This window comes from Triticum aestivum, chromosome 5B (assembly GCF_018294505.1).
Source record: "Triticum aestivum cultivar Chinese Spring chromosome 5B, IWGSC CS RefSeq v2.1, whole genome shotgun sequence".
In the NCBI taxonomy this organism is placed as follows: domain Eukaryota; kingdom Viridiplantae; phylum Streptophyta; class Magnoliopsida; order Poales; family Poaceae; genus Triticum; species Triticum aestivum.
The window spans coordinates 256,078,865-256,091,844 of NC_057807.1; the positions used below are offsets into that span (position 1 = coordinate 256,078,865).

The 12,980-nt window shown below is 46.4% G+C and overlaps 1 long non-coding RNA gene across 4 annotated transcripts; it reads left to right on the plus strand.

Annotated features, from left to right (window-relative positions):
- Positions 1 to 6,576: 6,576 nt before the first annotated feature.
- LOC123111242 (uncharacterized) lies at positions 6,577 to 8,771 on the plus strand. Of its 4 annotated transcripts, none has more exons than XR_006454316.1 (5): positions 6,577 to 6,994; positions 7,173 to 7,458; positions 7,534 to 7,549; positions 7,641 to 7,799; positions 8,405 to 8,771. It is a non-coding gene; the product is annotated as an uncharacterized lncRNA (long non-coding RNA). The 4 variants fall into 4 exon arrangements; XR_006454317.1 differs by having other exon boundaries at positions 7,173 to 7,432; XR_006454314.1 differs by having other exon boundaries at positions 7,534 to 7,799.
- Positions 8,772 to 12,980: the final 4,209 nt, after the last annotated feature.

Below are 12,980 nucleotides of genomic sequence, written 5' to 3' on the forward strand. Positions count from 1 at the left end.
ACAAAGCAGAAGCACAAGGTCGTAGGACTAGACCTTGTGCCCATCCATTCGTCTCCTGATAATGGCCAGCAGATCGCCATCGCCCAGGTATGCGTGCGGGACGAGGTTATCGTATACCACTGATGTAGGGCCATCAGAGGTTCTGGGGCATTTGTCCGTTTCATCGGCAGCGCCAACTGCACCTTCGCTACGCTGGAGAGAAGGAAGAATGTGATGATTTAGCTATCTGGTGCAACAAGCTTGTTGACATCCAGAAGAAATACAAGATCATCGGCAACGGACAGGAGAAGGACTTCGTGGTTGACCTCACCGAGACCATCATCGACCCCTACTACGCTAACATGAAAGAAGACAATGATAGCAAGGACCTGAACATGTGGAAGGTACCTCTGAATCTAGCCTACATAACCTACACGGCCAAGGACGCATACGCATGCAACGACATGTACAGGCGGATCTTGGACATGAGGGCGTGCCTGCTTCCCGTAACCGACGTGTACACAGACAGCCGCAGCATCATGATCAAGCATGCCAAGAAGGTCTAGATGATGTACTTTATCTGTTTAAGAACCTTTATCATCTGAGTGTTTCATGCATTAGCCTATGTGTCGTAATTATCTGTTTTGTCCGAAATATTTCGTCTAAGAACTCATTGAGGGAGTCCTAGATTAGGGGGTCCTCGGACGTCCAGACTATGTGATGTGGGTCGGACTGATGGGCCATGAAGATACAAGACAGAAGACTATCTCCCGTATCCGGATGGGACTCTCCTTTGCGTGGATGGCAAGCTTGGCGTTCGGATATGAAGATTCATTTCTCTATAAACCGACTTTGTACAACCCTAGCCCCTCCTGTGTCTATATAAACCAGAGGTTTAGTCCGTAGAGGCAGAATCACAATCATACAGGCTAGACATCTAGGGTTTAGCCATTATGATATCAAGGTAGATCAACTCTTGTAACCCCCATATTCATCCAAGATAATCAAGCAGGAAGTAGGGTATTACCTCCATCAAGAGGGCTCGAACCTGGGTAAACATTGTGTCCCTGTCTCCTGTTACCTTCGATCCTCAGACGCACAGTTTTGGACCCCCTACCCGAGATCCGCCGGTTTTGACACTGGCATTGGTGCTTTCATTAAGAGTTCCTCTGTGTCTTCATCAGAAGGCTCGATGGCTCCATCAATCGTCTACAACAATGCTGCCTTGAGGGAGGTTTTCCTCCCCGGTCAGATCTTTGTGTTTGGCGGCTTCGCACTGCGGGCCAACTCATTTGGCCATCTAGAGAAGATCGACAGCTATGCCTCTGGTCACCAGATTAGTTTTGGAAGTCTGGATTATGTCACTGACATCCGAGGAGACTTGATCTTCCAAGGGTTCACGACCCCGATCTCCGCTCTGGCCTTGGATCCGGAGCGCGTCGCCAGGCCCGAAAACGGGATTCTAAAACACGACGGACTCTTTGCAGCTATAGAGCCTAATATGGGAGAATCAGAGGAAATAGTGCCACCGGCAATCATCATGAAGACGGACTCTACTCCGGACACTGGTTCCGGACCCTTGGAATCAGCACTGCCTAAGCTCGGCCCAGGAGTTTCCTTCCTGCCATACCCCACAAACTCTCTTCTCCCTGGCCAAACCTCGCCCTTAAGCGAGGCTCTGGACTTAATGCGATCCCTCATCATTACGGAGGAGCATCAGAACAGTATCCGGCCCACTCTAGGGGCTGAGAATAGGGAATTTTACTTCCCACCCACCACCCACTTCATAGCCACTGTCGAAGATTTAACCGACATGCTCGACTATGGCTCCGAAGACATCGACGACATGGAACGACGATGCCGGAGAGGAGCAGGCCCAAAATCCGCCGTTTACTGGCCGATGGACGGCCACCTCTTCGTATGACGTATACATGGTGGACACACCTAAAGAAGGCGACGATGATAAAGAGAAAGAGCCAGTTGACGACAAACCTCCTGAGACTCAACCAAAGCGCCGACGTCAGCGGCGCCGCTCTAAGCCGCGTCACGAAAAGGACAGTAATACCGGCACCGGAGACAATAATACTCTGGATAATGCCGAAGACCGAGAAGACCCCGTCGAGCCAACCTCCAAATAGGATGAACGGGAAGAAGGGCAGTTCAGCCCTGATGAACTTACAGTTAATGAAGACTTGGAGGACAGTAATTATCTACCACCCCCGAGGATGAGGCGAGCCTGGGCGACGAATACTTCATTGTGCCTGAGGGACCCCTTGAACAGGAACGCTTCAAGCGCCGGCTAATAGCCACTGCAAGGAGCCTGAATAAGAAGAAGCAGCAGCTTCAAGCTAACCAAGATCTGCTCAACGATAGATGGACTCACGTCCTGGCAGCCGAGGAATACGGCCTCGGACGCCCAACCAAGAGTTACCTGAAGCGTAAGCTGCTGCCTCAATTCGATGACGAGGTGCTAGAGCCCGTCCCAACAGCTAATAATACGGCTGACCGACCACCACGTGGCCGGGGCAGAACAGCAGCTCAAGCCGAACACCAACCTGTACTACCTCACCGTAAAAAGCAGAGATATAACAACTCAGGAATACACGTATGACCTACGACAAGACTTGGAAAACAGAGCAGGTCAGACAAGATCGATCTACGGATCACGGGGGCACGCCCCAATACACGAAGACGGCCACTTAGCCGGACGCACCAGGCATAACCCTGCCCGGGCCGAAAACCGCATACGGACTCCATCCGAACTGCGTCATGACTTGGCCCGATACAGAGGCGCCGCACACCCCCTCTGCTTCACTGACGAAGTAATGGAGCATGAATTCCCCGAAGGGTTTAAACCCCTAAATATCGAATCATACGATGGAACAACATATCCCACGGTTTGGTTTGAGGACTTTCTTCTCCATATTCATATGGCCCGTGGTGATGATCTTCACGCCATCAAATACCTCCCATTAAAGCTCAAGGGACTAGCTCGGTACTGGTTAAACAGCCTGCCGGAAAACTCCATCGGCAGCTGGGAGGACCTGGAAGACGCCTTCTGCGACAACTTCCAAGGTACATACGTCTGACTCCATACGCCGATGACCTAAGTCACATAGTGCAGCAGCCCGGAGAGTCAGCCAGGAAATTCTGGACTCGATTCCTAACCAAAAAGAACCAGATCATCGACTGTCCGGATGTCGAATCCTAGTGGCCTTTAGACATAGCATCTGCGATGAATGGCTCGCCCGACACCTCGGCCAAGAAAAGCCGAAGTCCATGGCAGCCCTCACGGCACTTATGACCCGTTTTTGCGCGGGCGAAGACACTTGGCTAGCCCGTAGCAGCAACAATGCAAGCGAACCTGGCACCTCAGAGGCCAGAAATAGCAACGGCAAGCCCCGACGCAACGGGCATAAGCGTCAGAACAACAGTGATAACAACGAAGACACGATGGTAAATGCCGGATTCAGTGGTGCTAAGTCCGGTCAGCGAAAGAAGCCATTTAAAAGAAACAATTCGGGCTTGTCCAGCTTGGACCGAATACTCGATCGACCATGTCAGATCCAGGGCACCCCCGATAAGCCTGCCAATCATACCAATAGAACATGTTGGGTCTTTAAACAGGCCGGCAAGTTAAATGTCGATAATAAGGAAAAGGGGTCGCCTAGTGAGGACGATGACGAGGATCCCCGTCCATCGAACACAAGGGGTCAGAAGAACCCCCCCCCCCAAGTAAAAACGGTGAACATGATATGCATCACTTACATCCCCAAGAGGGAGCGCAAGCGCGCGCTCAGGGACATCTACGCGATAGAGCCAGTCGCCCATAAATTCAATCCTTGGTCATCCTGCCCGATCACTTTCGATCGCAGGGACCATCCGACCTGTATTCGTCACGGCGGCTTGGTCGCACTGGTTCTGGATCCAATCATTGATGGATTCCACCTTACGCGAGTCCTCATGGATGGAGGTAGCAGCCTTAACCTGCTTTATCAGGACATAGTCCGGAAAATGGGCATTGATCCGTCAAGAATCAAGCCCGCAAAAACTACCTTTAAAGGAGTAATACCAGGTGTAGAAGCTCATTGCACGGGCTCAATCACATTGGAGGTCATCTTTGGTTCGCCGGACAACTTCCGAAGCGAGGACTTGATCTTCGACATCGTCCTCTTCCACAGCGGCTATCACGCACTCTTGGGACGAACCGCATTCGCTCGCTTCAATGCGGTCCCACACTATGCCTATCTCAAACTCAAGATGCCCGGGCCACGTGGTGTTATAACAGTCAATGGGAACATGGAACGCTCCCCCCGCACCAAGGAGCACACCGCAGCCCTAGCAGCAGAAGTACAGGGCGGTCTTCTCAAGCAGAATATCAATTCAGCGGCCAAGCCCCGGACACTATTAAACGAGTCCGGACTACTCAGTGCCACGACAGTCCGGCTCGTCAGGAGCTCGACTAGCAATTCGGCCTCCGTCTCCGTCCCGACCAAATTGCGACATATGTACCGCGCGTACACAACTACGCACTAAAAATACCATGGGCACAGACGGAGGCATAGCACGATCATGGTCCAACATACGGCTCGACCTTACCTGGACCCTAATTCTTTCACTTTTATTTTTATCCTTTTTAGGTTTCTTTCCCATGGACCCCTCCTGAAGGCCAGATTGTCGATCCTTTCGAAGGATAAACATACCAAGGAGGAAAGCAGCATAGACGTGTCACAGAACATCTTGATGGCCTTCTTGAAGATCGCTTTGCCTGTTCTCAGGACCCGTACGTAGCTCTCCCTTGGTTTCGGCATGTTAAATGGCCCTGTTGCTTATCACATCATTTGTACAAGTATGCTTTAACGTATTAATCAGACCATAATGGAAACAGTTCTTCAGCTCAACCTATAAGGTCCTGACTTACTTTTTCTTCCATATTTTACTATTTTGTCGATTACCCCATACACTTCGGCATGACTTACCTCGCCAGGGACTCTATTGAGCTCCCTACGTGTACGACAAGTCCGAATACTTTTCATAGTATAATTCGGTGCCCCGAATTTTGCATTATATGCATCGGCTCCGAATCATGTCTTTGGTCAATAGTTGGGTTGCCCGGCTCCTGTGCTTGCTACCTTACGTTCCGTCCTATCGGCTAGGGTAGTAAAGGGAGAACTACTGCGATTGTGTTTCCGGTTCACCCGGTTAAGCACCTCAGTAGAGAAAGCCGAAAACTTGTCATGATAAGGCGAGAGCTGGTCAGCTATTCGGCGGCCATATTCAAATCTCTTGCAATTTTTTCCACTATACGCGAAGGATCGGCTCTTAACCGATCAGGTGCCTACGGCGCCCTAGTCCGGATAGACGAATACTGACTAGGGGATGCGCAGACATTTCTATTGTCTATCTCCTATGGCTAAGTGAGGGTGATAAAGCCATATAGTTCGATTGCCTGGTTCGCAATGCTAACACCTCCTTAAAGGACCAAACTCTTGGATCAAGCGTGTTTTGGTGCCAACCGAACACCCTCGTACTACCTACGTGGGGGCTGAAGCCGACGACTGGCCAACCCTCAGATTGCACAAATGGACGCATAGCAGGAAATATTTTTAAACAAAAGCAAGCAATATATTTTACATAGGGCTTTGTCTCATAAGTACATGACTGAATTACATGAATATACTCGTTCAAAGATGACGTCCTTCGCACATTGGCCCTCCACAATGCAAGCTCCTTCCAGGACATTGTTAAAATATCGCTCAGGGGTGCGGTGCTCTTTGCCTGTGGGCGGTCCCTCGGCCGCGAGCTTGACGGCGTTCATCTTCGCACATTGCACTTTGACACGGGCGAAGGCCATTCGCGCACCTTCAATGCAGACCAACCGCTTTATGGCATCAAGCTGAAGTAACTGCTGGGCATGGCTTCAGCAAGCCATAGCCGGATTATTAAATCCTTCATGGCCAATACGACCACCCTCACTACAAAAAAAATACACTTCCGTGATGATACGTGTTTGTCACAGTAGGTCGCGTTTTTTGTCATGCATGTACATCCATGACAAATTTATGACAGAATCAAGATAGTCATACATGTGCTGTCGTAGAAGTGTTCCATGACATTACCAAAATTATCATCACGGAAGTGTCCACTTCCATAACGATAAATCACGCGTCACAGAAGTGCTTTCATCAAGGGTGACCGACACGTGGCATCCACCGTAACGAAACACCGTTAAGCTATTCGGTCGGATTTTGGATCCGATAACCCGTTAACAGCCCTGACCAATGGGAAATTTTCACATGTAAAATTCTGATTGGCCGAAGGGAACACCTGTCAGCTCCTCAGTGGGCTAGATGTCGCCCGTCCATTGAAGGAGACATGCCTATGATACGTCGACACGTGGCTGGGCCCAACAGAGGCCCATATAGGTTAAAAAGGCCAGCCCAGTCAAATGCCCATAGAACTTAATCTCTACTCCTAATGTCTCAGTACGTAGGTTGTTCGTTCGCTTCGTTCGTTTCCCACCTCCCCTAATCGATCCCTTCGCACGATCACCTCCCCTCCGTTTTTTTGGCCCAACCAATCTTCAGTCCAGCCTACTCAATAGTACGAACCGGAAAAACCAGCCCACCCCACCGGTTCCTCCTCCTCTCTCCTGCATCTCCCAGACGTGCAGAACCATCTAGGGCAAAAACCACACGCGCACATGCCACCGTCGCCGCCGCCGCCCATCCTCTCCCCCCGGCCCTCCATCTCCAGCCAAGTCCTCTCTTCCGTGCTAGAGGCCTCCCCCGATCTGATGCATCACCGTGGGATGAGTCATGGCGACGGTGACGGCGGACGGCGTGCTGTCGGGCTACCTAGTGGGGGTGGCAATGCTTGACCGCACATGGCGGGGCGCGCGTCCTGTGCTTGCGACAGCTGCTGATGGTAGAGCAGAAGACTTGCAGGGGTAACCATCTGCAAGCTCAACATGATCGTTCACATGACCGTCGCCGTCGCGAGATTTGTTATCAAGGTCCATGTCATCTCCTCTAACTCCGGCTTCACCCCCTTCCCATTCCTTTCCGAATTCGTGTGTTGATTGAACCAGAAATTAAGTTTGTCTATTTCTGAATTTCTAATATGTATCTCTTGAGTTCACGTGCAATGCAACATTTATTTATAAGTTCTGAACTTGAATTTTGTGCATACAGTTGCATACCTGCATATACAGTAGTGAACCACACACGTGAATGGGAGAGGAGGGGAAGAAGAGGATGCATCCTGAAGACAGAGGTCGAGAAGCTTGCGGAGGCAGGAAGATCGGGTACAAGGTGAGAATCTCTATAAACCCATGTTTGCTGTTGTCTTGGCAGGCCTTGCCCCTCACTGCTCCATCACCAGAGCCTCCATCTTCCTAGATCCCACTGTTCCGTGATGAACATATCCCTTGCCACCGAACGCTCCAGTTGTGGTACACTCACAATTCCAAATGATAGGGTACATATTTTGGATATATATAATTCAGATCTCTGTGTTCTATCAATCTTACTAAGACGTTTTGTATCCTTACAGGATATCACAATTGCAAGTAAGAGTTGAAGGAAACCATGTTCCAGCAGATAAAAGTCTACATAAGCTGGACTGATGTTGTTATTCCGATCATGGTTTTGTTTCTGCAGGCTTGACGGATTAACTCCTTGGTGTACATAAAGGCAAGGGACGTAGTTAGTTGTCTTCCAAATTCTGACGGTTACTCTGGGTTTCAAGGCTTGTTTAGTGTGGCATATGGTGCTCCTAAGTCATGCAATGGATGCACAATATGTATCATTCTGTACTGGGTATGTTCTTGGCATCTGGTTGTGCTTTTGCTCTATGGTAAATGAAAGGCCAAAGAATGAAAGAAAACTTTTGTCTAGCTCTTTGTCTTCTATCATGTGATTCTGCTGTTGAGGCATGATTGTGATCAGATATTCTTGCTTCCTTCGAACACCATTTTGTTGAATGATTCTGCACAAATGTGATGCCATATATGTTAAATATGTGCATTCTTTTAGGTAATATCCAAATGAAACTGACAAAAGTACCGGAGTATTTTCTTTCTTTGGTAAATAAAAGTACCATGCCAAAAGATGTTTTGTCTTACTAAGATTATTGAAGGAAAAAACATCTTCTGATTTCTTGAAACTATCATTTAGTATATAAAAGTTACATAATAATATTAGTAATGTTTAGTGTTAATCTTCATAATGAGTTATGTACTGTCTTGGGGTATTCTGAAATAATAATAATATCAGTTATATTGTAGGATATTTTCTAATAGCAATTGTTGTACGTACATTATCGCTGAAAGATTCTAAGATAGTTAATATCTTCTTTTGATAGATAATATTTTGTAGTTAGATAATATTTCATTGATATTTTCAAACTTTTTTCCGTTTTGCAGATTGCAGAGATTTTAGAAGTAATTATTTGATGGCTTTTGAGACTTTGTTTCTATATCATCTTCTAGATAGCCAAACTGAATCGCTCCGTAGACTAGCAGATCCACTAAATTGGTGCAGTGGATGCTAATTTCCAAGGCAACACCAATATGAGCATAAGGACCATCAAATGTATCATGTATGATTTGTTCAAGGAATACTAGATTATCCTCCCCGCAGAAAGGACTATCAGAGGTTTCATGTTGCATTGCTTCTAGATGGCAAGTCCGACCAATTGTTGAGATTTATGTGAATAACCATTCTGGTAAGAAGTTCACGCAGAGTGTGACAAAAGGGTTGGGTCAAAATAAAGTACATGTATTACTAAAATCCATCCGTCTCATCTCATGCATGCATAACCAGGTCGATGGTAATTTGTCTACTACTCTACTTACTGCAGTTCACGATAATTTGTCTACTACTCTACTTAAGCTTGAGGGTGAAGTAGATGATAAGTTGCATTATTAACCAAGTTCATCTTGGTCATAAGCCCGAGATTTTCATACACCATAGAAGCTGTAGAAGTCTTTGAGATGATCAGTCCATGGCTTACATTGCTGGTGCAAGAGGGCGAGGCAGTGGCAGGGGTACTCAGTGTGTTTAGATCTTGAACCAGTTTGGGCTTGCCCATCTGACTGCTGGCAATCTTCTTTGCGAAGAAGTCAAATCTGAGCAAGGGTAACAATCTGCTCTCTGTTTCTGTATAGATATCTTTCTAATGTCAGCCTGTTTCAGGTAGTACAATGATCAAGAAACTCATGCATGAAGGAAATCACGCGCCTTTTGAGATCATCATCAGGCTACTACTATACCACAATACCCACCACTAAGTTCGGCTGTTCCATTTCGCTACAGGAATTTTCAACTAATGCAGCGGATGCGTTACTATATTGATAACTGAGCTTGCATAGCAACACTTTAGACCAATCCATGAAATTGTTCTCTTATCAATATCATACATTTTATTGTCTTACTAATTAATGTTGTAATTAATTCATATTACAATACATAACATCCTCTCCATCTTTTAGATTGTTGGATGGACTGTTCTTGTTTTTTTTTGGAGTTTGCTTGACTCTATGCCTTGCAAACATAGTGGGGGTTCAACAAAGGCATGCATACTTACATTTTGGAGCAGTGAGCTAAGTCAGACCATCTTGGATTTTTAGTCAGAAAGTTTTTCCCTTATATCTGCAACCACATAATACAACCATCTACTATTTATTTATTCTTCAACCCTCATTTAAGCATATCGCATTCCCCTTCCATTTTATTTATTTACTTTTAAGAGCTCTGCTTTAGCGTTCTATGTCATATTGGTATCATCTCTATATAACATTTCTTTATAGAAACAGAAGTTGTGTGTGCAATGTTGAAGCTTGTTAAGATATTATTATTGTAGACTTGCCTTATCACCTATTAAATCTGACACTTTTTATTGAGGGCATTTATATTAGAGATGCTAAAAAAAGGTCCGGGCTTTTGCTGAAAATGCTCCTCAAAACATCGTATCATCAATTCATCATCCCTGAAGTCCATATTACACAGAGGCCCAAATTTACACGCAACAGTGTTACCATCTACAATCAAAGAACATCAGCTTGTGATATCCCATTTTCATATGATACTTTGCCTTATACACTGTATAAGTCGACTTTGATTGGAGTAACACTATGGCGGAAAACAACTTACTAAGCCCCCCTAGATAATTTCACACTTTCTCATACACTAAGGTGGCGTTTGGTTCGAGGGTGACGAGGGATTGGCTGGGGATACCCTCAGCCACGTGGTTGGGGATATCCTTGATTCTTGTTTGGTTGTAAGGATTAGAGATTGATGGGATGGCCATCTCTTTTTGTTTGGTTGGATGGATATGATGTAGATGGGTTATAGTGAAAATCTTTTTCCATTAAAGTAAATGAGGAGAATAAATGCATAGAATCAATATTTGCCCAAACTAATTAATTACAACATTGGTACATGTGAAATTGATACACCATGCATGTACAGTTACGTGTATACATCACACTGAGATCCCTCGAAATCACTTGCCTTCCGATGAAGAACACACATCAGAGTGGGACAACATCTTGCAGATCTTTCCTTGATAAAAACACTCACGCACACAGCACAAGTCAACGCAAAGGTGCATCTACCAACATGTGCACGCATCCATCAGGCATGATCAACACGCCTACTCATTTTCCTTGCTCTGGGTCGTCGTAAAGTGTCTGTAGCAATGAGAGATGAAGTCAGTGGGAACAAATATAACAAAGAGGGGAGAGGGACTGCCTCTCATGCCATCACATCGGCGGCCTCGAGCACGACCTGGCTTGCCCCACTGCTGCCCCATGGTTGGATCTGTCGCCCAACGCGCCCTAGCTGGCCTCACATTTCGCCACCCCGAGCCCCGATCCAAAATCGCCGCTACAGCCGTTGCTATTCATGTTTTAGAAAAACCGTGACTTAGAGGATTGGGGATATTTTCTGTTCGCTTGGGGAGTTTGAGAGGAGAAAAAACGTTTCGTGCACGTAACAGAGGGCAGCACACGCGGGTGGCTGGCCTCATCCGCCAGATTTTCGCGGCTCGCGGCAACCAACTTTTGAATGAATATTCGGAGGTATCTGGTTGTCCTCGTCCCCTCCCGCTCTCAAATCAAACGAGTGGAATCCCTAGGAAAATTGGCTGTCCCCAGCCCATCCAAGGATAGCCAGTGAACAAAACGTCACCTAAAGAGTATACTCTCTGCATCTCTTGTAGCATGGTGGCCTAGAGCTAGAGGTCCTTGAGCCTAAAATAAAATGGCATGCAGGAACAACGGCCTAGAGCTAGAGGAATTTATAGGAATGAGGGGTACCCTATCCCACCTGCACGTTAGATTAGGTCGACGACCCGTGAGGGACAACGGCCTTAATTACATATGTAATATGTGTTTTTGAGCTATGGATATTAGATGGGGAATGGTTGAAATATTTTATGCACCCATGGTTCCTAAATGGTACAAAATATGTGTTTTTTTGCAGTAGTTCCTAAATGGTCACCTCCGAGTGCCTTTTCATATGTAATAATTTGCCATGCAATTGCACAATGTAATCAAGTCAATGGATGTAGTATCTTGGAAACAATTGTTTTTGGGGAACACAATCCTTCATGTGTTGTCTTCAATTAATGGATAATAACAATGGGCATGCTTCGTGAGACGATCGGTCTTAAGCTTAGAAAGACATCAAGTGCTATCTGTCAATTACAATGCAGTGTACGATAAAGAGTCGTATATTTTTTTACCACTTTTTTAACTTTGTGCATCAAATCTGATATTACAAGTCACTGAATTACATTTTTATCAAAATTATTGCAAGTGGAGTGGGTTTCAACTATTTTTCATTTGTTACTCTGTTAAATTTGACATGCATTGTGTTTATATATGCAACAAGTACAAATTTTAAAAAGCTTGTGGCAACGCACGGGCAGTCTACTAGTCAGGTACTAGTGGGCCAGCCCAATAACGGCCTGCTTAATAAAGGCCCATTTATGGCCTGAAGCCAGATCTGGCCCGTTAATTGTTCGCCCAATATTTGGGCCCATTTGCGGCCCGAAGCCAGATCTGGCCCGTTAATTGTTCGCAGAATATTTGGGCCCAACTACAGCGGAGTGACTTTCGGCCTGTTAGAGGCCTGATGTAGACATGAGCCCATTTTAGTCCGGTGTGACTTTCGGCCTGGGAATGGCCCGTGCTGCCCATGGGCCATATATGGTCCAATGGGACATCGGGCCCACTAACGGCCCGTGTTAAAGGTGGCAACAGTTAAGCCCAATGTGACTTTGGGCCTGTTAAAGGCATGTCGCATAATTCGGCCCGTTGATGCCTGTGCTAAGCTTTCAGCCTCTTAAAGGCCCATGATATTGGTGGGCCAACTAAGGCCCGAGATATGTTTCGGCCTGGTAACGGCTCGTGAGCTAACTAGGCCCAAAATGGCCCGGTCTACATTTCGGCCTGTTAAAGGCCCATCAACAACTAATGAAAATTGAGGCCCAACATGCATTTTGGCCTGCTAAAGGCCCGTGGTTTCATCTCGGCCATAACAGGCTAGTACAATATTCAGCCTGTTAATGGCCCAACGCTACTTGGGCCAAACTAAGCGCTGGGTCGACAAAAGGACCAACTAAAATATAGGTCGGTGTAAGTTTGGGCCTGGCGCAATGTGTGAAGGCCCCAATCATTCGGGCCCAAGAAAGACGCAGGCCAGCCCAATTGTGGCCCGCTAAAAACCTGGCCCGTTAGGGTCAAATGTTTCAGTCCGGTCGACTACATCTGATTTTTTTCAGATAGTGAGTGATGGCAGTAACTAGTAGGAATTAAGAACAAACCTACTCTATACAATAAAGAAATTACGGCATAGTAACTAAGAATAAACCTACACTATACAATAAAGGATTTAAGGTATATTACATCCACTAGGCATCGAAGTTCGCCACCAGTGATCATAAAGCGCAACGAAGAAGAAGATTACAAAAACTGGGCACCATTGCAGCATAAC